At 48.3% G+C, this 20,037-nt stretch overlaps 1 long non-coding RNA gene across 2 annotated transcripts; it reads right to left on the bottom strand.

The window, feature by feature from the left end:
- Nucleotides 1-631: 631 nt before the first annotated feature.
- LOC109251780 (uncharacterized) lies at nucleotides 632-19,594 on the bottom strand. 2 transcript variants are annotated; one of them, XR_002073701.2, is made up of 4 exons: nucleotides 18,741-19,594; nucleotides 13,132-13,235; nucleotides 10,086-11,841; nucleotides 632-1,309 (listed from the first exon to the last, which is right to left on the bottom strand). It is a non-coding gene; the product is annotated as an uncharacterized LOC109251780 (long non-coding RNA). The 2 variants fall into 2 exon arrangements; XR_002073700.2 differs by lacking the exon at nucleotides 18,741-19,594 and having other exon boundaries at nucleotides 13,132-13,630.
- Between the last annotated feature and the right edge of the window lie 443 nt (nucleotides 19,595-20,037).

Here is a 20,037-nt window from a genome sequence, read left to right as displayed (position 1 = left end):
AGTTTTCAACTCTCCGGGGATCCAAAACCCTCATGGAAATCAATGCTCCTCCTCATTTAGGAGGCTGCTTAATCTCACCCTCCTTTGGTCCTCTGGTGGTACGGTCTGCCTCCAGTCTCACTGAGGCCATAATTTAAAAAAAGAGGGCCACTCGTGTAATGATGTTATAAAAATATAAACCTCTAAACCAAGATCATGCTCTTGGACCCTAAATAGAGGGGTCCGAGCATCAAAGGGGGGAATGTGGTAGGATCCCCTCCTTAAGGAGAGAAAAAAAAACAAACCTCAAGGCAACCTGGCTATATGCCCACGTGACAACATCCCTCATGACCTTGTAACATGAGACCACTTAATCAGACTCCATGTTTGCGTGTTACCAGATATGGGAGACAAAGAAGTAAAAAATATATTGAAAAACTACGCCACGTGGCATTCGGGGCTCAGCTCTTTGGGTACGAACCCATCTGGGCGTTGCCGACGGGAATAAAGTCGCTTCCCGGAAAGAAAAGCCTCATGTCATGACTCCCTGTGTGAGAATCCGGCTACAACTTCCAGACCAGAGCGCAGAGACCCTGCTGCTGTGCCTCATGCCAAACAAAACCAAACAAAAAATACAACCCCCACCACCCCAAAACAGAAACCAAAGCTTTATTTCATACACGTAGAGCCTAATTTTCCAACTGAGAGCTCTTGGGTAGCCAAGGGTCCGTGGGTTCCACTGAGCAGGTTGGTTCGAATCCTTGATCACTTGGGGCGGAATTTCCAGAAGTGTCTGGGAGTGAAAAATGGGAGTTGGCCCCTCTTCAGAAGGAGAGGCAGCAGTGATGGAGGTGGGGAGAGGATGGGAGGGCAGCACGCGCTCTGGACCCTGCAGAGCTGGACGGAGAAAGCTGTGGTCGCTTTGGAGGGCGCTGGTGCAGGGGCCGGTGGTGCACGAGTCTCCCCTCCCAGAAATGTGCCGGGAGGAAGAGGACAGAGTTGGAGTCAGAGCCGGAGGGATGCCAGTCTGAACAGTGGGGGCGTCCCGTTTTCCCTGCTGCAGTGCCACCCCCCTCTTGCCCGCACACTCTTGTTCATGCCTCAAGACTCAATTCCAATGGGAGCCCCTGGGGAACCCCTCAGCGCGTGCCCAGCCAGAATCCAGCCCACTTACCTCTATGGCTCATGGACCTTTTTGTATCTCCTCACGGCAGCTTTGTCACATTAGTAACTCACAGAGATTCTTGCTTTTCACTCCACTCCCGCTCTCAGGCCAGAGTAAGTGTGTGAGAGACCGCTCCGCTGGTGTGCCATGGCCATTCTCTTCTTCCTTAATAATAGAATCCTAATTTTATTGAAAAGAACTGGTACGCTTTTTTGGCCCTTCGCACCTTCCAGGTTCCAGCTGCCTGGAAGGCTGACGTGATGAACGGAGTTCCAGCAGCTATTTGGATAACAAAGTGTTCTTGAGTATGGAAGCCACCACTTGAAAAATGGAGAAGATTGCAAGGTCCTTGGATCTTATCATCATGGACCATCAGGGACCAGCCTTGGACAGCTTACGGACTTCCTTTACATGAGAGAAGAATACATGTGTATTTCATTTAAGCCACTATTATCTTGGGTATTTCCATTCTGCGCTGCCCAAATGAGTGTTAGGTGGTTCACCTGCACATCTTTGCAACTCAAAATTCTCCCACAAATTCCAGAAGGATGGATGAATGATGTTCATTTTACTGAATGCTGGAGAAGAATGTCATATCGCAAATCACATGAATTCCTAAAATCCCCTTTAAAACATTTCTGTTCCTTCTTCAAGATTCTTTTCCCTACAGCTGCTGTTTCATCCCTATCTATTCTCTCACTCCCTCCAAATCCTTTAAGCTTAATCAGCCCCTCTCTTCCCCAGCCCCACCCTCAAAGTTTTGTCAACCTAAACACTCTAGCTTAGCCATCTGCTGAGTACGACAAGACCACCAATTGTGCACCAAGTGTGTCTCGTGGGGCCTCAAGTCATTCTTCCACATTCGAGATTGTAATTAACTACTTACATCTCTGCAGCTGCTCCACTTGCGACCCCCTACTCACTTGGTGGGGGTCTGCGGTGTGCAGGACGGCCGCGTGCACCCGCGGGTCCCCACTGCTCAACACGGCACTTGGCACCCTGGGGCACAAATGATGGGCAGAGCTCCGTCCGGTACCACCTGGCCACCTTTCTTGTGGCCACACCTGCCATCAAAGCCTGCAGAGTAAATGAAGTCTGCTCTGTCTTTGCCACATAAAGAACCTGCGGTACAGATTACACCCTGAGCCACTGGGGGTTCTTCACACCTCTTGACTTGCACTTGGGGGGCTGTATATTACCTCTTTTCTGGTTTCTTTCTAAATAGGGTGCAAGACAGGAAGACCAACTTCAATTGGTGTGTAAGCTACACATTTTGAAGTTAATGTACATCTAGGCTTTGTGTGTTTCTTGTGGGCTTTGCTCTGTGCTTTCTTTGGCTTTATCCCAAGCCTCTTGGGCAATTATTTTTGGCTCCTTCAGTGAATGGCTTTAAATCAACTTTTTCTGTTCCAAATGCTTAATATAGGGCTTGTCCACATGTATTTTTCGTAGTATTATTGGAAAGTGTCTCTTGTGAGTAAATCTTTCTGTCTCTAATCAGTTGCTGCCATGTGGGTGCAGCATAAACACTACGTGCCTAGCCCGACGGAGAATTCTAAGTGGGTTCTCCACCGGAGGAGCTGATTCTCACGCCTATTTCCACAGAAGGGGAAGGTACTGAAAAATACTCTAGTAGGATTTCCACAATATTCAATCTCTCCAGACTAGCATAAGGCCTTTTGAGTCTCTTAAGATTTGTGGTCAATAATGGAGGTAAAGGGGCCAACCACATGTTTTTGGAGTGAAGAAAACCCTTGGGCAGGGCGCTCCCACCGCAAGTGGGAACAGAGGTCAGTGACCACCCTGCGACAGGTAAGGAGAGACTATTATTTCCAGGCCCTGATCAGGTTGTGACTATGGGGGCACTCAGGCTGGTGCCCTGGTCGGGGGGCTGGGTGGGGGGGACTCAGGCTGGGGCACATACTCTCTCTAATTTCTTCTCCTTCTGTATAATTTCCTACTGCTGCTGTAGCAAATAACCACACTGTAGTGGCTTGAGACAACCTAGATTAATTGTCCTACAGTTGTGGAGAAGTCTGATATGGGCCCAGTGGGCTAAAATCAAGATGTCGACAGGATCGTGTTCCAGCCAAGAGCTCTAGGGGGGAATTCACTTCCTTGCTTTTTCCAGCATCTAGAGGCCCTTCAGTTCCTTGGCTCATGGCTCCTTCCTCTTTCTTGAGCCAGAAATGTACCATCTCCAAATCTCTCTTTCTCTCCCCTCTGCCTGATCATCACATCTTCTCTCGCACTTCTTCCTCCCTCTTTCCCTTAGAAGGACCCTTGTGATTACATTGGACCCACCCGAATATTCCAAGATGGTGTCCGCACCTAAGACCCTTAACTTAATCACATCTGCAAAGTGCTTTATGCCACATAAGGCAACATGTCACAGATTCTGGAAAGTAGGGCGGGCAGGCCAGCATTGTGTCTACCATCACCCCTTGTGCACCGTGAGATCCTGGAGGCGAGTCCCATGCTGCTTCCTCTAATTTCACATCCCAACCCCACACAGGAACTACATCCAGTGGCCACAGGACTGGTCAGGTGTTGGTTGCCTAAGTCCAATAAAAACTTCTCTTGGCCGTTGATTTTCCGCTTCTGGAATGATGGCTGTGCTATCTGCAGAAAGCCCACATCCTTCCCCCCGCCTTCTTTGGTTTTTATCTTGGTTTCTCTATTATCAACCTTCCACCTCATTTTTATGTTTTTTTTGGTTGCGTGAGAAACCTGCAGTGTTGGCAGAGGAAACAGACGGGAAGGGCTACTTGCCGAGGAGCACGGTTTCTTCTGGTTCTGTTCCCCAACTGCAGCTGTGGGCAGGCAGTGAGGACGCAGTTCTGTGGCAAGTGGGGCAGTCTGGGAGTGGATTATTTTAAGCACAGAAATGCGCTAGAACTTCAAATTATTGCTACCTCTGCTGGCTTCTTCCTCTTTTAGCCTGGCTTCTTTAATTGTCCTGTGCTCTTCTCTTGAAAAATAATAGCCTTCACATAACTCTGTGGCTGGAAAGACAAAATAAGCCCACTGGTTGTTTAAGAAATGTGAATTTTAAGATTAGGATGCAAAAAAAAAAAAAAAAAAAGAACATGTTGCTTGGGTAGCTGGAGATTCTCAATAGGAATATATGGGCACTATTCTGTCTTAAAGGTGACAGTTTCAAAGCCTAGGAATTTTCTTTAAAAACAAAATCCGGGGCGCCTGGGTGACTCAGTCGGTTAGGCATCCGACTTCGGCTCAGGTCATGATCTCGCGGTCTGTGGGTTCAAGCCCCGCATCGGGCTCTGTGCTGACAGCTCGGAGCCTGGAGCCTGTTTCGGATTCTGTGTCTCCCTCTCTGTGACCCTCCCCCGTTCATGCTCTCTCTCTGTCTCAAAAATAAACTTTAAAAAAAACAATTTAAAAACAAAATCCAAAGCAGTTCATAGGCTCTCTCTGTTTTGTTTTGTTTTGTTTTTACCTTCAAAGCTTTTCTTTCTCCCAAATGATTCTGCTTAGACACTTTAAATACAGCGAACTGAAATATGGGGGTGGGGGTGGGAATTGCCACACACACCGTGGATGAAACCCCGCACTTGACAACAGCGGTTAAGGACGGAAGTCAGGCTTAGATGCTTCTACACCTGCTTGAGGTTACGTGGGAAAGGTGCTGTCTGCCCCGAGGCTCTGAGCGCCCTAGTCCCTGCACCCACCCTGCGGTGTCACCTGGGACCTGGAGAGAGATGCCGGTCGGGACCCCAACTGACACTCAGGGAATCTGGTCTGCAGAAGCCAGTGTCGCCTTCAGGGCCACCTTCCACGCCTCAGTTGGGAGATTCAATGGCAGGATCCTTCTTCTTGCCTTTCCCCAACCACGTGGACACATGAAGTTCCACAATCAGCAATGCGTTCCTTTTAGATTAAGCATTACCTCCTCTTTTCAAAATAGAAGAGATTGAGAAACACTGTCACATATGCTGTGGTCTTTTGGGGACCTGCCAGGGCATCCCTCACAGCAGCAGCTACTTTGAAGAGAAAGGGTCACAGGCGCTTTCCGGGTGCCTGGGGGCTCAGTTGGTTAAGTGTCCGAATTTTGATTTTGGCTCAGGTCATGATCTCTGTTTTGTGAGTTCGAGCCCCACATCAGGATTCTCTCTGTCCCTCTCTCTCTCTCAAAAAAAAAAAAAAAAAAGTTTAAAAAATAAATAAAAGGAATGGGTTTCTACACAATACTATTTAATGTTACGAATGAGATGTAGAAGTATGAAGAAGACAGGATTTATATGTCAGAGGAAAATAATACAAGTAATTTGCACGTTCTGTCTGGAAAGTCCACCGGGGTGAAAGGTTTCCTCTTTTGTTGCTAATCGGGTGGATGGCTGCAGTCACCACCTGATACTGGGTTATACACAGTTTTGTGCTGAGGAAGTGCTCCCCAAGTTTCACACACACAGACAAACCAGAAGACCGCGAAAGTTCCGATCTCCCTCACATAGTCCACGGGGTTTGTGGGAATCACATAGCTTAACTTGTCTGGGGCAGAACCAACTTCTCACTGAGAGGTGCTGAAGCACAAATATCTTAAAAGCACTCAAAATTGGTTTTTGCAAGTGCAGGGCACTCGAACTCACAAATGCTTGCTAACCATTGTTTTCCCCAGGCTCTTAATTTCTCCAGGTGCCAGAGAAATGCAAGATTAAATTAAACATTAGCAAATACCTTGAGTGCTGCATTTTCCACGTTGATACATTAACCGTGGTGTTTTGAGCTGGGAAACACGAGACCATAATATATAAATTGGAATCCTAAGTACTCAGCCATGCTCTCCCTGGGAGCTCTTCTAATAGATGTAAGTAGTGATGTTTCTTGAGAATATGCCCAGAGATCTGGAGCTGGGCAAATGTTCTCCAAGTCTAACAAGAGAATATGGTTTGCATTAGAAGTTTGAAGTATTTTTCTTTCCTTCATTTTCTCATGGTGTTGGGATCTCTCCCTCATTCTTTCCCAGGGGGTTTGGAGCCCCAGGTTGGTCTAGAGGTGAGTGTGTAGTGCCCTGGGATTTAACTGCACCCGAGCACCCAATTCTGGCCTACTGTGATGTCTTTAGGTCAGGGTTTAATATTTATGTTACTATGACTAAAGAATATTCATAGATGAGCCATGAGCAATTTGCTGTACAAAGTTTTGTTTTCCCTGAACTTTGTAATTATCTTTTTTCATTTGTTTGGTTTTCACGTTTTCATTATGAATTCACCCTCAAACTGTTCTCCATTTGTCCAAATCTCCTCTCAAGACACGTGGGAGCACTGATTTCATTTTTCTGAGCCTGTCTGAGATCCCTCTACTCAGCCCGGGCCTTGTGGTCACCTCCGGGCTCGAACCGGGGACCGCCCTTTGCTGGCGCACGGCAGACTGTCATCTCCTTTCTGTCCGGGGTGTCTTACTTCCTGTAGCCCACATCTTCTGCTTTCTCATCTGGGGAGGGGGGGGAGGACACATTTTCCGGTAGCTTTCCAAGAAAGGGAGCACGGGAGTTAGTCTATGTCCCCCTTGCATGTCTGAAATGTCTTGATCTCTCTGAAGCCTGGTTGACAGTTTGGCTGCACACAGACGTCTAAATTGGAAATTTAATTTTCCTTCAGAACACTGGAGAATTGACTTCGTTGCCTTTTAGCTTCTGCTGTTGAGTTATGAAGCTTTTCTGATTCCTGCTTGTGTGAATGTTACCTATTTTTTCTCTCTGGACATTTGTAGGATTCCCCCCCCCCTTTTTTTTTTGCCCCCAATATTGTGAAATGTCAGTCATCATGTTGGGTCCTTCTCAGTTGGGTCCATCAGTGGATCCTTCTCATCAGGAAACTCATATCTTGTATTTCCAGGAAATTTTCTTGAATTATTTCTTTGATGATTTTCTCTCTTAAACACATTGTTTGCATTTTCTTTTCAGATATTAGTCTTCTGAACTTATTCTCTCTTTTCTTACCTTTTCTCTCCTTTTTCCCATATTTCTCTTTTTGCTCGATTTCCTGAATTTTACTTCCTAATACTTCTACTGAGTTTTCCATCTTGCTAGGGCATTTTAATATCAAGGGTTCTTTTTTTGTTGTTGTTCTCTCAGTTTTCCTTTTTTTTGCAAAATGGTATCTTGTTCACAGTTAAAGTATTTTCCCTTGTCTCCCTGAGAATACCAAAGGTAGTATTTCTGAAGTTTTCTTCTTCCTTGGTTGTCTCCTGTGTTGGTCTCTCTTTCCTGTCAGAGGGCAGATGTCTGGTATCTTCAGATTTAAGGGTTGGGGCTGAGAAGCTGGTGGTGAGCTCTGAGTATCTGGGTGGCTTTTGTGGGTGTAGGGTTCGCCGTGGGGAGACCTGCTAAGCTCTGTAACTGGGGGAGTCAGTGATGCCAGTATTCGTGTTTAGGAACTTCCTCTTGAGCTGGTCAGCTTCCCCAGTAATGTGCTTTTCAATCTCTTTCCCGGGAACTTAGTTCTACGAACAAGGTGGAGGAGAAGAGCTGAGGATCTCTGTGCCCATCAGGGTTCTCCAGGGAAGCAGTAACCAGTAGGATTAACCTATAAATGTTCAGAGATTTAGTCTAAGGAATTGGCTTCTGTGGTTGTGGGGCTGGCAGTCCACAGGTCTGAAGTCCACAGGGCAGGCTGGCAGGCTGCACACTCAGGCAGCTTGAAGCAGGATTTCTTTCTTTCCTAGAAACCTCAGTTTTGCTCTTAAGGCCTCCAGCTGATTGGGTGAGGCCCATCCACATTCTAATCTGCTTTACTGAACGTCAACTGCTTGTAGGTGTTATAACCACATCTACACAGCATGTTCACAGCAACACTTAGTGTTTGACCAGGGACTATGGCTTAGCCACGCTGACCCATCCATAGCCATAAGTCTTCTTATCTGATAAAGTTATAATTAATTCATCAATAAATAATAATTAATTCAATAAATATTTATTGAGTCGCCAGTCTATTGTCTTGGCCTTTAATCTTCTCTTCGATATGAAGAAGAATCTGCTCTCAGCTGTGCGTGGTGCCCCGCAGGACAGCCTGTTTGTACCCTGCAGAGCACAGGAGGTCAGACTCACTGGGGAGTGGAGAGTCAGGACCTCTGGAAGGCAGAATCGGAAAGGAAGTGGGTTTGCTGGTAGACAAACCTCTTTTTTATTGCCTCACTTTGCCCCCACTCCATCCTAGGCATGCAAAGTCATATGTCACCTGCCCAGATGCTTTCCAGATTTTTAAAATCACATTACTACTGGAGGAGTAGTAGTAGTAGTAGTAGTACTAGTAGTAGTAGTAGTAGTAGTAGATCAGTAAATCAGTAAATGTTCCTCCATTCTGTGAATGCACCTGTGCTGGCTGCATAGCTAACGGTACAAGGAGACCGTCTGGCGGGTCATACCGCCAGTGGAATTAACACAAACAGTGCATGATATATCTAAACATAATGGTTACAAGATTTCTGAAGCTCTTTTAATATGTCCTCAGGTGCTGGGGGCAAAAACAATCTATTAAGAGCAGGGCCAGCCCTCCAGGAGCTGATGGCCTGGGAGGGACAGTGTATCCTGTTCCAGGGAAGTGAGTGGACATGTGGGAGGGAAAGAGGGGGGTGTAGGGGCTGGGTTTTAGTGGTGCCACGTAGAGACACACACTTCTGACCAAAGAGATAGATTCTCAAAGGTACAGGAGTGAAGAGGCAGGTATATATGACATCTAGTTACATAACTATATGTGTATTATACTATATACAATATACATCAGATATGATCACATATGTAATACCTGCCCTGAGGTCCTAGTTCCTAAAGGCAGGGACAATGGGGCTAGAGAAAGCTCCAGGCTTCCCTGACCCTGCTGCACCAGACATCAGAGGGGCTGACGGTGTAAGGCTGCAGGGTTTCACCAGGCTTTGCTAGACACACAGGGTGGCTGGCCATTAGCTGGCGCATCAGCTCTCCCGAGAGGCTGCACCTGCAGGCAGATCCGCCAAGGTGGGTGGGGTGCTAGCCTGCCAGCCCCGCATGAGGACCCGGCTTTGTGGCTTTGTCCGGTTCCCTCTTTGTCTCTGACCCTGTCTCAGAGAGTAAGCCATGAAGGAGCAATGGGGGGAAGAGCAGAAGCTGCCCCCACTTTCCTCCTCACCCTTGCCCACCACACAAAGCATGCACACATACACACATGCATGTGCACACCTACACACATGCATGTGCACACACGCACACACACACACAAACATGCACACGCACGCATGTGCAAGCACACACATACACACATGCATCCGCACGTGTATACACATGCATCTATCTGCACGCACGCACACACACTCAAGCACACACACAGCCATGCACACGTGCACACATGCATCCGCACGCACACGCAATCACACACATACATGCATCCGCACTCACGCGCACACGCATGCGGACGAGCACACGCTCGCCACACTCACGCATGCACACGTGCACACGTACACGGGCTCGTGCACACACACGCATCCCGCAACCCCGCTGGGGCCACCAATCTGGCCTGCACTGTGGACGAGTAGGGCCGTGGGTCAACCGTGAGACTGACGTCTCCAAACGGTCAGGGCTGCATCTTAAAGGACCCGAAAGAAACTTGCCCGCACGAGTGCAGGCCTGAAAGCCGGGCAGTGGACTAGGCGGCAGGAAGGAGCCTTCCGAGCGGCGCCCAGCGGAGCTGACCGCACCGTGGGCGGCAGATTTGAGGCGCATTTGTGAAGAAAGCAACAATTCGAACATGGCTCCAGAAGTGGAGGGAGAAGCTGGTGTGTCCCGTCACCAGCGCTCCCAGGTGGCACGGCTGCGGGGGGGGGGGGGGGGACCGCCTCCCCCCTCCCGCCCGCGCCCCCCCCCCCCCCCCACCGACCAGCGGGACCCGCCTCACCCCACCCCCAGCCTCAGCGGACGATGTGTGGCGGCGTTTGCACCTCCTCTTACCGAGTCCCCGGAAGCCGGGCCGCGGCTGCACCTGCAGTTAGCTGCATGAGTCCTGGGGCGACGTTTCTTCCCTCCTCCTCGTTCCCTGGGTTTGGTCCCCCCCATATAAGGAAGGCGCCGCTCCTCGGTTCGTACGGTGACCTCACACGAGCAGCCGGTCCTTGCGTGGGCGCCGTGGCCGTGGTCCTGTGCGTGCTTTGCGCCTCCGTCCGGAGCGCGCTCCGCTCGGCTCTGATTTTCCCGCGGCACGGCCGCCTGCACTGACCAGTGGGCGCGCGACCCGGGGCTGGACTCGGGGTTCGGGGTTACTCGCATCCAGGGTCTGACGCGCCAACAGCTCCAGCCTGTGCTGCGTCTGTGGTCTGCAAGCTCGCAAGGAGCCGGTGGCGCGGCCTAGCGACAATGTCCCAGTAACAACCCCCTGGGGCCGGGGCTTGGCTCCCAAGCTCGGCCCCCACGGGCCCACGGCTCGCCTGTGTTCTCCAGCCACAGGCAGGGACGTCAGACTCACCTACTCTTGTGGCGGCTCCGGGAGCTCCCCCAAGCCACAGGTGTCTTTGTTGTCAGGTTTCTCGAGGTCCCGGATTGCAGGTCAGGTTCGTTTTCACCTGGCACCAGAGATTTGATTCCCTAAGGAACTAGCGTTGGAAGCCCCTGGAACACGGTAGACCCCCAGTCAGTATTTGTTGGAGGATGGAATGCGGGGTTCTGGGGACAGCAGTCCCCCGCTGGCAGCTCCCACTGTGGAAAACATCTTTATTTTCCTGCACTGCGGTCTCTTGCCGGGAGAGTGAGAAAGTCTACTTTTCGGTAGGGAAAGCAGCAGCCTGTGAAATAGAAGCCGTAGGGGCCACATGACTGGGGTGGAGGGGAAGTTGAGAGCCACGTCTTCCTTCTTCCCTTTGCCCTTGACTTTACAAAGTTACCAGGTACCCATAAAGTCCGGAGCCCCTTCAGGGCCCCCCTATTTGGACCCCAGCCCGCCTTTACACCCTCTGCCCTGCAGCGTCACCTCACCACCCCCACTCGGGTCAGTGACCGGATACACCTGTAACCTTCCGGCATCCTGTCCGTTTCCGGAGGCTTCCCTCGGGCCCCTCAACCACCCCAGGGGGAACGCCTGCACCCGTCCGGCACTGCTGGCTGGGCCACTCACTAGGCTTCACTGGGTGTGCTGAGAGTTCAAGCCTTTTCCCCGTGTGAACACACCCTGTGAAAGAGGCCCCGGGCTCTTGTGACTCTGGGTTACAGAAAGCACAGGTCTTGCAGCGCCGTCACCGCCCGGAGCCCATGATCAGGAAGCCCCCCGTAGCTTGGCTGGCTCGGGGTCTCCCAGCCTCCACACTGTCCACATTTGGGGCGACGACTCTGCTCTCAAGGGCGGAGGAAGCGGTCGCCAGGGCGGGCCCTGTGGATGCCAATGCCTCTGCAGTAATTTCCACCACTCTTTCCGAAAAACACATTGTCTTTTCTGGATTTCTTCCAGAATAAACGGTCCAGGCTCTCGCGTCTTACCTTGCGCCGATCAAACTACCAGATCCACCTGGAGTAGAGACGAGGCTTGCTCAACACAAAGCCAGCAGAAGCTTTTAAGGCACCAGCACAGACTAAAGAACTTGCACGGTGAGGGGGTAGACAGTGACATTTAGAGAACAATCTTACTGCCGAAGTCCTCCGTGATGATGGCTGGGGCCCTGGCAGCCGTTGGTAGCTGGTGGCTCCTGGGTGGTGATGTGACAGGAGCAGGGCCGGTGGCCTAAGGACAGAGACAGATAGTCACTTGCAGAGAAGCTGACTTGTTGCCCTGGCTTGGGAGCCTCATGGGATGTGGGGGTTCTCACATTGCCACTCGAGAATGTATGACATCTTCTCTCATTAGGCTGTGGTTAAGGCAGGGCTTGTGGAATTCAAAACCGGAGCCTGATGGGGGAACTAAAATGAAACGCGAGGGTTAGCACAGCACTCAAGATGCCCACAGAGGCACACGTGATCTTCTCAGATGTGGGACAGATGTGGCTAGAAGTTTCCAGTTAAGGAGCGTGGGTGGACATCATGGTTTTTAAGTCCCCCAAGAAGAAATAACCCTCCACAGAGAATAAAAAGTGCCCTCAAGCTGGTCTCAATTAAAGTTGCTTCAGGCTACCACACAACTTCTTAACCCTCTGTTTAGACCCTGTTCTATTCCACGCCCTCTTTCAAAGTGCAATGCTCTGAATGACAGAAGAAAATCCTCCTTGCTTTCTTCCCTTTACATACTACTAAATTCCCTAGAATTCGTGACTTTAAGGAATTTGAGGAATTCAAACTACCAACTCCAGAATTTCCTCACTTATTTTATCAGTTGCTTCTTTGTACAGGGCTTCCTGAGGATGGCTTTGATCCCATTAAAGAGGATTCCATCTCTGTAATGAGAGAAATGACCAGAGTCTCGAAACTTAGCAGGACTACAGTGCTGTGACAAAGAAGTTGAACAACCCACTTTCCAGATGCTATTCTGGTTAGAGAAGGGCAAAAGGTAGAGGGGTTAGGAGATTGCTTTAGATATCAAGAGGAACCCTCGTGGATTCAGAGGCTGTGCTTATGTTCTAGCTACTCACGGCAGACAAGGCAGAACCCACAATTCCCAGCTCATGTTCCCAGCTCGATACGTGATTCTCTTCCTCACTAAACAATAAAGGGTGATGCCCTGGGTGAGACCCGGTAGATACCGAGTTATATGTGCTTATCCTTAAAGAAGAGAGAATGGCAATTGTAATCCTCAAGCTCCTGCAATGTCTTAAGAGATGGGAGGTTGAATTGGTCTTTGAAGCTGAATGTTTTTTTCTTCTGGGAAGCCACCCCAGTGGGGAGAGACCCTCTTCCAGGAAGGAGATGTTTGAAACCATGTGGCTCTGGCTCCAGGGAGGCTAAACTTCCTCTGCATAATAATGTAAAGGCTGTAATTATTGTGGCCAACGTCTTATTTCTGCAGACTGTGATTCTTTAGAGTAATTTTCTTTCCCAAATATAGATTTGCACTACAACGTGCCAATATTTTATTGGTTACTTTTGTGGAGTTGGTGCATAATTCCTCACAGGCAGTGTCGAGAAAAAAAATCCGCAGACGGCAGGAAATGCATGCAGGCTTGACCTTCTCTTCACTCCTATGCACTGAAGGATTGAAAAAGAAAAAGTCAAAGAAGAAGTCATGTAAGGCAAGATAAAGTCAGATAAAAAAGGGAAGGGAATCAACTGGGTTTGGGGCCCAGTACACAGACCATATACTGGGCTACAAAACAAGTCTTGGTAAATACATTTAAAATGAATGACGACAGTAGCATTGAATTAGAAAACAATGACAGAAAGAGACCTGCCAAAGCCACAAATATTTGAAAATTAGGGAGCAAGCTTCTAAATAGAATTTGAAAGTATTTTAAGCTGAATGAAGATAAAAACACAACATGTGAAAATTGTGGGATGCAGCTAAAGCAGTGCTTAGAGGGACAGGAATAGCACTGAATGCTTATATCAGAAAAGAGAAAGATTGGATGCCCGTGATCTAAGCTTCCATTGTATCAGTTAACCACTAAGTCCTGGCAGCTGTACTTCCTGGATGTTTCTTTTTTTTTTTTAATTTTTTTTTTTTCAACGTTTTTTATTTATTTTTGGGACAGAGAGACAGACAGAGCATGAACGGGGGAGGGGCAGAGAGAGAGGGAGACACAGAATCGGAAGCAGGTTCCAGGCTCCGAGCCATCAGCCCAGAGCCCGACGCGGGGCTCGAACTCACGGACCGCGAGATCGTGACCTGGCTGAAGTCGGACGCTCAACCGACTGCGCCACCCAGGCGCCCCGCCTGGATGTTTCTTAACCAGTGTATTTCTCTGCATCATGCCACTGAGTCCCTACATGATCCCCCGCCTCCAGTCTTGTGTTCCTCCCACCTAAATCTCCAGTCCCTCCTGCCCAGCTGCTCTCACTGCTCCTCCTGCCTTGCATTCCAGGCCTGCCAACCTTCTGGCTCCTTGGGGTTCTCCTGCCTTCCTCTGGGTCTTCACACACACACACACACTAACACAGTTCCTCTGCCCACACACCTCCAGTTCACACCACTAATTCTCACCCATAGAAATATCCTAGCTTAAACTTCCCTTCTTTCTGGAAGCCACGCCCCTGCTATTGCTTCCATGAAAGTTCATTGTGCTTCCTTTGTGGTAGCATTTGACGCATTCTCACAGCGTGTCGAATTTGTGTCTCTTCTCCACTGGACACAGCAACTGTGGCTTTTACATGAGGTATTGCGTATCAGGCCCCTAGCATAGCTCCTGCACATGGTAGGTGCTGAATAAATATGTGGCAAATGAATGAACTCCTATTTTAGTGGAAATATACCACTACATTTGTGGTTCCATGTTGATGAGGTCAGGATTTTTGGATTACGGCTTGTGGTCAACATCAGTTGTTTCCTGGTATCCACTTGGAGCTTCCAGCTTGATGACAGCTCTAAATTCTGTTTGGGAATCTGCGTGGTTCCTGGGAAGCATATGCTTAGCCTGGCTCCAGCAGTTACTGAAATATTCTCCATTGAGAAAACTGATCTGCTCTTGTGGTTTCAACTGCTGGAAGCTGCAATTTCTCAATTAAATTAGTTATTGGGGTTTCCTAAAAGGCTCTGGGGCCCTCCTATTTCTCCATCTTCATATCACTAACATGCTGGGTGACTTCACTGGCAATATTCCTGTTATGTTTCCTGGCAGGACTATTTAGAAGTATCTGGGCGATTGCCCAGTGCTCTAGAAAGAGCATAGACAACAACTTGGCACATGTCAGAGTGAAACATGCCTAACACCATGAGGAGATGCAACAGATAAGAGTAAAAAAGGAAAACCAACGTAGAATTAACCTAAATTTAAACAGTATCAGTCCTGTGATATTTTTGCACATTTCAAGCAAAAGGAAATGGCTGTCTGGCCAAAAGAGAAAATGCTGTGAGTTGCTACATCAAAATACTAACATGATTTGTCTTTTTCCTAAAAATACCAGTAATTCATGTTCATTATAAACACTGGGGACATTTTAAAAAGGTATATGAAAGAGAAAGATCACCCAAAACAGTACGCAAAGTAGCCACTGGTAATGTTCCAATGCATTTTCCTTTCAGAAGTTTTCACACATGTAATACCGATGTGTATTTTCCCTTTCAAAATTCGAATGTATGTTTCTGTAGATCACTTGTGTGCACACAGGACCCCCAAAAGCGATTTGAGTAATCTTCCATTTTGCAGATCTGCTATAACTTCTAGGAAACTCTTCTCCTACTGCTGGACATGTTGGTTTCTAAGTATTTACTGTTATAAGTTATTTGGTGGTGAGCACCCTGAATATTAATCTTCATGATCCCCTCTGCTCAAATCACAGGTCAGCTTCTCCTCTTGTGTTTGGAGCCCCTCTCACTTTCTCAAGGACACTCCTGCTACCTCAGAGGTCCCCACTGGAGAACCCATGCCATCAAGGTGCAGACACTCTCTAGTACCCTCCATCTTGCACAAAGAAAAGCCCTTCTCACCCCATACCCTCCCCAGCTGCCCTCTCTGTACCCATTGCTGACCGATTCCCCTTTATCTGGTCCTAGATTTGGCCACCACTTCCTTATCTCGTTTTTACTTGCATCTGCTCTGGGAGGGTGTGGCCCCACCCCTCAGGGAAAAGGGATTTTTGAAGGTGACCACATGTCTGTGCATTTCTCTGTCCTCAATTGTACTTCACCTTTTGGCACCATTCAGTGAGCATACCTTCCTTCGAGAAACAGTCCCATCTCCTGGCTCCCACAATACCAACCTTTTTTGTTCCCTTACTTCCACATTCTTTGGTGGCTCTTCTCCTTCAGTTTGTGCAAGAATGTTGGGGGTACCCTAGGGCCAGAACTCGGACCTCTTCCCTTCAACACCTTGTGTGGGTAATCTTATTTTCTCCCAGGATTTTAACTGCCAGCGATAATGCTGGTGACTGCAGACATACCTCCCTAGGCCAGACCTTTCTCCAGATTTGCAGATGAACTGCCTGCCTGATACTTTCCCCCAGACGTCTTTTAGGCATCTCTAGCCTAATGCTGCTAAAACAAAAACATTTATTTTCTCCATGTCTTGAAAATATGTCTGTCCTTCCTCTGGCCTTCTGCATCTCAGTAAATCCCATGAGTTGCTGCTTTTTTAAGGAAAAAATGTAGGACTCAAGCTGACTTCTCTGTTTCTCACCTTCACATCCAACCTACTATGAAGTTCATGTGTCTATGTCCAAAATATTTCTGAGTTCAGTCTGTCTCTCCATCTCCACTCCTTTTCTTATCTAAGCCTTCGCCAGGTCTCACTTGGGTGACCTAGATGACATCAGAATGACCTGATGTCTTGTCCATGTATGACCCATTCTCCACACATCACCCTGAGTGGCCTGTTTGCCAGCCTCCCACACATCTACCTTGCCATGGTGTCTAAACCATGTGGCTTCTGCTCTCTCTTACATCTCATCTCCTACCGCTCACCCATGGCTCTCATACTCCCGCCACCTGGGCCGTCTTGCCCTTCCTCTACCACTCCACGATCTCTCACCCTAGAGCCTTTGTGTTTGTTGTTTCTCCCCCTCAGGACATTCTGCTCCCAAGCTTCACATGACCGCCTCCGTCCCACCACCCGAGACTCAACTCAAATGTCATTTTCCAATTTAAAGTTGGCTCTCCTTTCATGTGTCAACTCCAGAGCCTGAGAAACTTGCACATAGGCAAATCATACACACACACACAAAAAAAAAAAAAAACAAAAAAAAAAAACCAAAGAAAAATGCCAACTGGAAAGAATCCAAAGTCCATCAATGGTGGAATGGATAGATTGTGGTATATTCATGCAATGGGATAGTACGGCAAAAGGAAAAGGAATAGACAAGAACAGGGCATCAGCCTGGTTGGACCTCAAACCATAATGATGAATGTGAGAAAGAAGTCACAGAGGATGCACTTGGTGTTGAATCAACCCACACAACCTACAAATATATTGTATGGGGATATAGCCACATATGTGGTAAAACTATAAAGAAAAACTATAAATAAAAGATTAACAAAGTATTCAGGGGGGTGGTTACTTCCCTTCCTGGAGTACAAGTGAGGCTGTGTCTCTGAACTTGGACGGTAGGATAAGGTCTTTGCTTTATTTTTAATCTTTAAGTTGCATGTGTATACTTTATAAATGCTTTTGAGTTCAGGGTATTTCTTTATGAAAAAAAGTTTTTTTAAGTTTAAGTTTTTTAAGTTTAAGTTTTTTTAAGATGGGGAGGCGCCTGAGTGGCTCAGTTGGTTGGGTGTCCAACTCTTGATTTCAGCTCAGGTCATGATCTCATGGTTGTGAGACTGAATGCCACGTGGGACTCCACAATGAGCATGGAGCCTGCTTAGGATTCTCTCTCTGTCCTGCATGCATGCTCTTTCTTTAAAAAAAAAAAAAAAAAAAAAAGAGCAAGATGGGACTGTAAAGCAACAGCATTATTTTTTCCTTATAATTATAATAATAATGTGAACTACGCTCACTCTGTGTATCTTGGTTCCCTCACTGTTGAGTGAAGGGAATGGACTGGACCTCCTTCTGTTCTTACATTCTATCATTCAGCAAAGAGCAGGCTGATTTGAAGGGACCTTGAGAGGACATCTGGTCTGTCTCCATACTTTCCAGAAAATTGCCAGTTAATTAAAACCAGTCCAGGCAAAAGTGAACCAGTTTGATTTGGAAATCCCACTCTCCCTCTCCCCAGGAAGAAATTACACAGCCTTGTTATATAATTAACTTTAAATATCTGAAAATTCTTCCTTCTGACCTATACAGATGGTTTATACTCTGGGGCCTCTTTTCAAACAATGATACAATACATTCAAAGTTGAAAAGTCTGGGGATGCTAAGTCTAAATGGAGCTGCCTATCAGAAATGTCATGGTTCCCAACACCCAGATGGAACCCTATACCCATTCCTAGAGCACAACAGCGCAGAGATGTGGCAGGTAGTATGCGTGTGTGGAGAGGGACACGGGGCTAATGCTCTCTTTGGCCAAATAAAATCTCTGTCAAGTTGCTGCTGCAAATACAACGTTCAGCAGTCTCTCAGAGGAGAACCTGTCTGATGCACGTCAATGTTCTTATATGGAAGGGACGCACAGATTCATGTGTTTCAATATAACTATTTTCTGATAATGTGGAAGAAGCATTCTGTTTCTCATAGCCCCCAGGATTGAACTGCACTTGAAATCAGGTTAACTAGAGCTAAATTTAATCATTGTGTGACCCGACTGGGTACATGCAACCTGGCGTATTGAATATCCTACTTTATGTTGTTTTTATTCTCAATTTCATCTGGTTATTTCCTTAGGGACCACAGAGCAATAGTAGGCAGCAAAGTAATGAAATGTGGTAAATGTGGTTAAAGAGAAATAGGGCTAAAAATACTTTTCCTTTGTTTCATCTTAGCAGCCCCATATATAGCGTGGCTTACTTTATTTTACAAAGTCCTAACGCCGGTTCTGAGGAGGAAAAAGGCAAGCTGAATTTATTGCTGTGGGAAGCCACGGAGCTTCCTCAATTTTATAACATAGGAGCTCTTTGTGTTATAGACATGCCATGGAAGTCTGGGTCATAATCATTACCTGCCATTTATACCGGGGCCCAAAGCAAGCTCGCTCAAGTTCGCAGGGACCTCTGGAGCTGGTAGATGGTGCGGGCCGCAGTCACTCTGCCAGGCCTGGGACATCTTCGTCATCCACAGGCATTCGCACGGCCTGGGTGAGGTTAGCACGGAAATGTGGGATCACCAGATGGACGCGTGATCTCTGAGGACACAGGCCTTTCTGCTTCTGCGAGACGCCTACACTGGTTTCTCAAAGAGCTCTCAGCGCTGTAAGCTGGGAGGATTTGGGGGTGCCGGCCTCACCCGACTAAGAGTGATTCTCAAGGGAAACAGAGGGGAGGGGGAGGATTCCTCTCCTACACCCCTCGGCTCTTGAGGGGCCTCTTCAAATGGCAAAGCTCCAGGCGCCACCGCCAAACCCTCCCTCCATCTGGAGACTCACTGCGGGGGTCACACGTGTTCTAAAGGGAGCGAGTTTACACGGGGGCGGTGAGGCAGAGGACAGAGTGAGAACTACTAATTGAAGAAAGGTTTTGAAACACTGCATGTGTTTGCAGATCACGGATACTCATGGAAAGGATCACATCAGCATGTCTTCGAAATCCTTCTTTTATATCGCATGTTAAGAAAATCTTGCACGTTGTGAAGCAACGAGGTTCAGCAGAGAGATCGCCGCCCCGAGTGCTCTGATCGTCCAGGCCAGTGGATCTGGTCCCTTTGCGTCACCTGCCCCCCACGTGGCTCCAAGGTACAGGCAGGGAATGCCAGTACCCCCCTTCCCCTGCAGACGGCCAGGGAGGGGAGTCAAAGGGCCATCACAACACTGAAAAGTCCCGGGGTGCCTGGGAGGGTTGCCCACCCTGGTTTAGGGGGTCCACAGGCTTCCCCGGAGGGACAGGTGTTGGAAATACTGGCGGGCGATCACCAAGGACAAGGACCTGGTGGTCTGCCACCGCTGACCGCCCCCCCTCCCCCGCCCCCATTACAGTTAGATCGGTGTTTCCCACCGTGCAGCAGAGCGTGAGAAAAACACGTGTCCCAATGTGCTGGGCCATCTGACTCCAGGCCTCACAGCTCTGCGTCACTGAAATGCCCTCCTCTTGCACACATGGGGAGCACTGCAGTGAGAGCCCAGTGACTCTGCATGGAAGTTTGCTTGCATCTGTCATGTTCATGTTCTCGGTGCTTGCCTGGCAGTTTTGCTTGTGAGCCCTGTTCTTTGTCCTCATTTCCAAACTGGCCTGCTCTATGGGTCACCTGTTGCTGTGTGACACGCTAACCCTGAAACCCAGTGGCTTAAAACCACCGTGAATCTC

This window comes from Panthera pardus, unplaced genomic scaffold, assembly GCF_024362965.1.
Source record: "Panthera pardus isolate Hobbes unplaced genomic scaffold, ASM2436296v1 HiC_scaffold_15, whole genome shotgun sequence".
NCBI lineage: Eukaryota > Metazoa > Chordata > Mammalia > Carnivora > Felidae > Panthera > Panthera pardus.
Note: the sequence above shows the minus strand (reverse complement) of the source record. Positions and strands in the feature narration are given on the sequence as shown.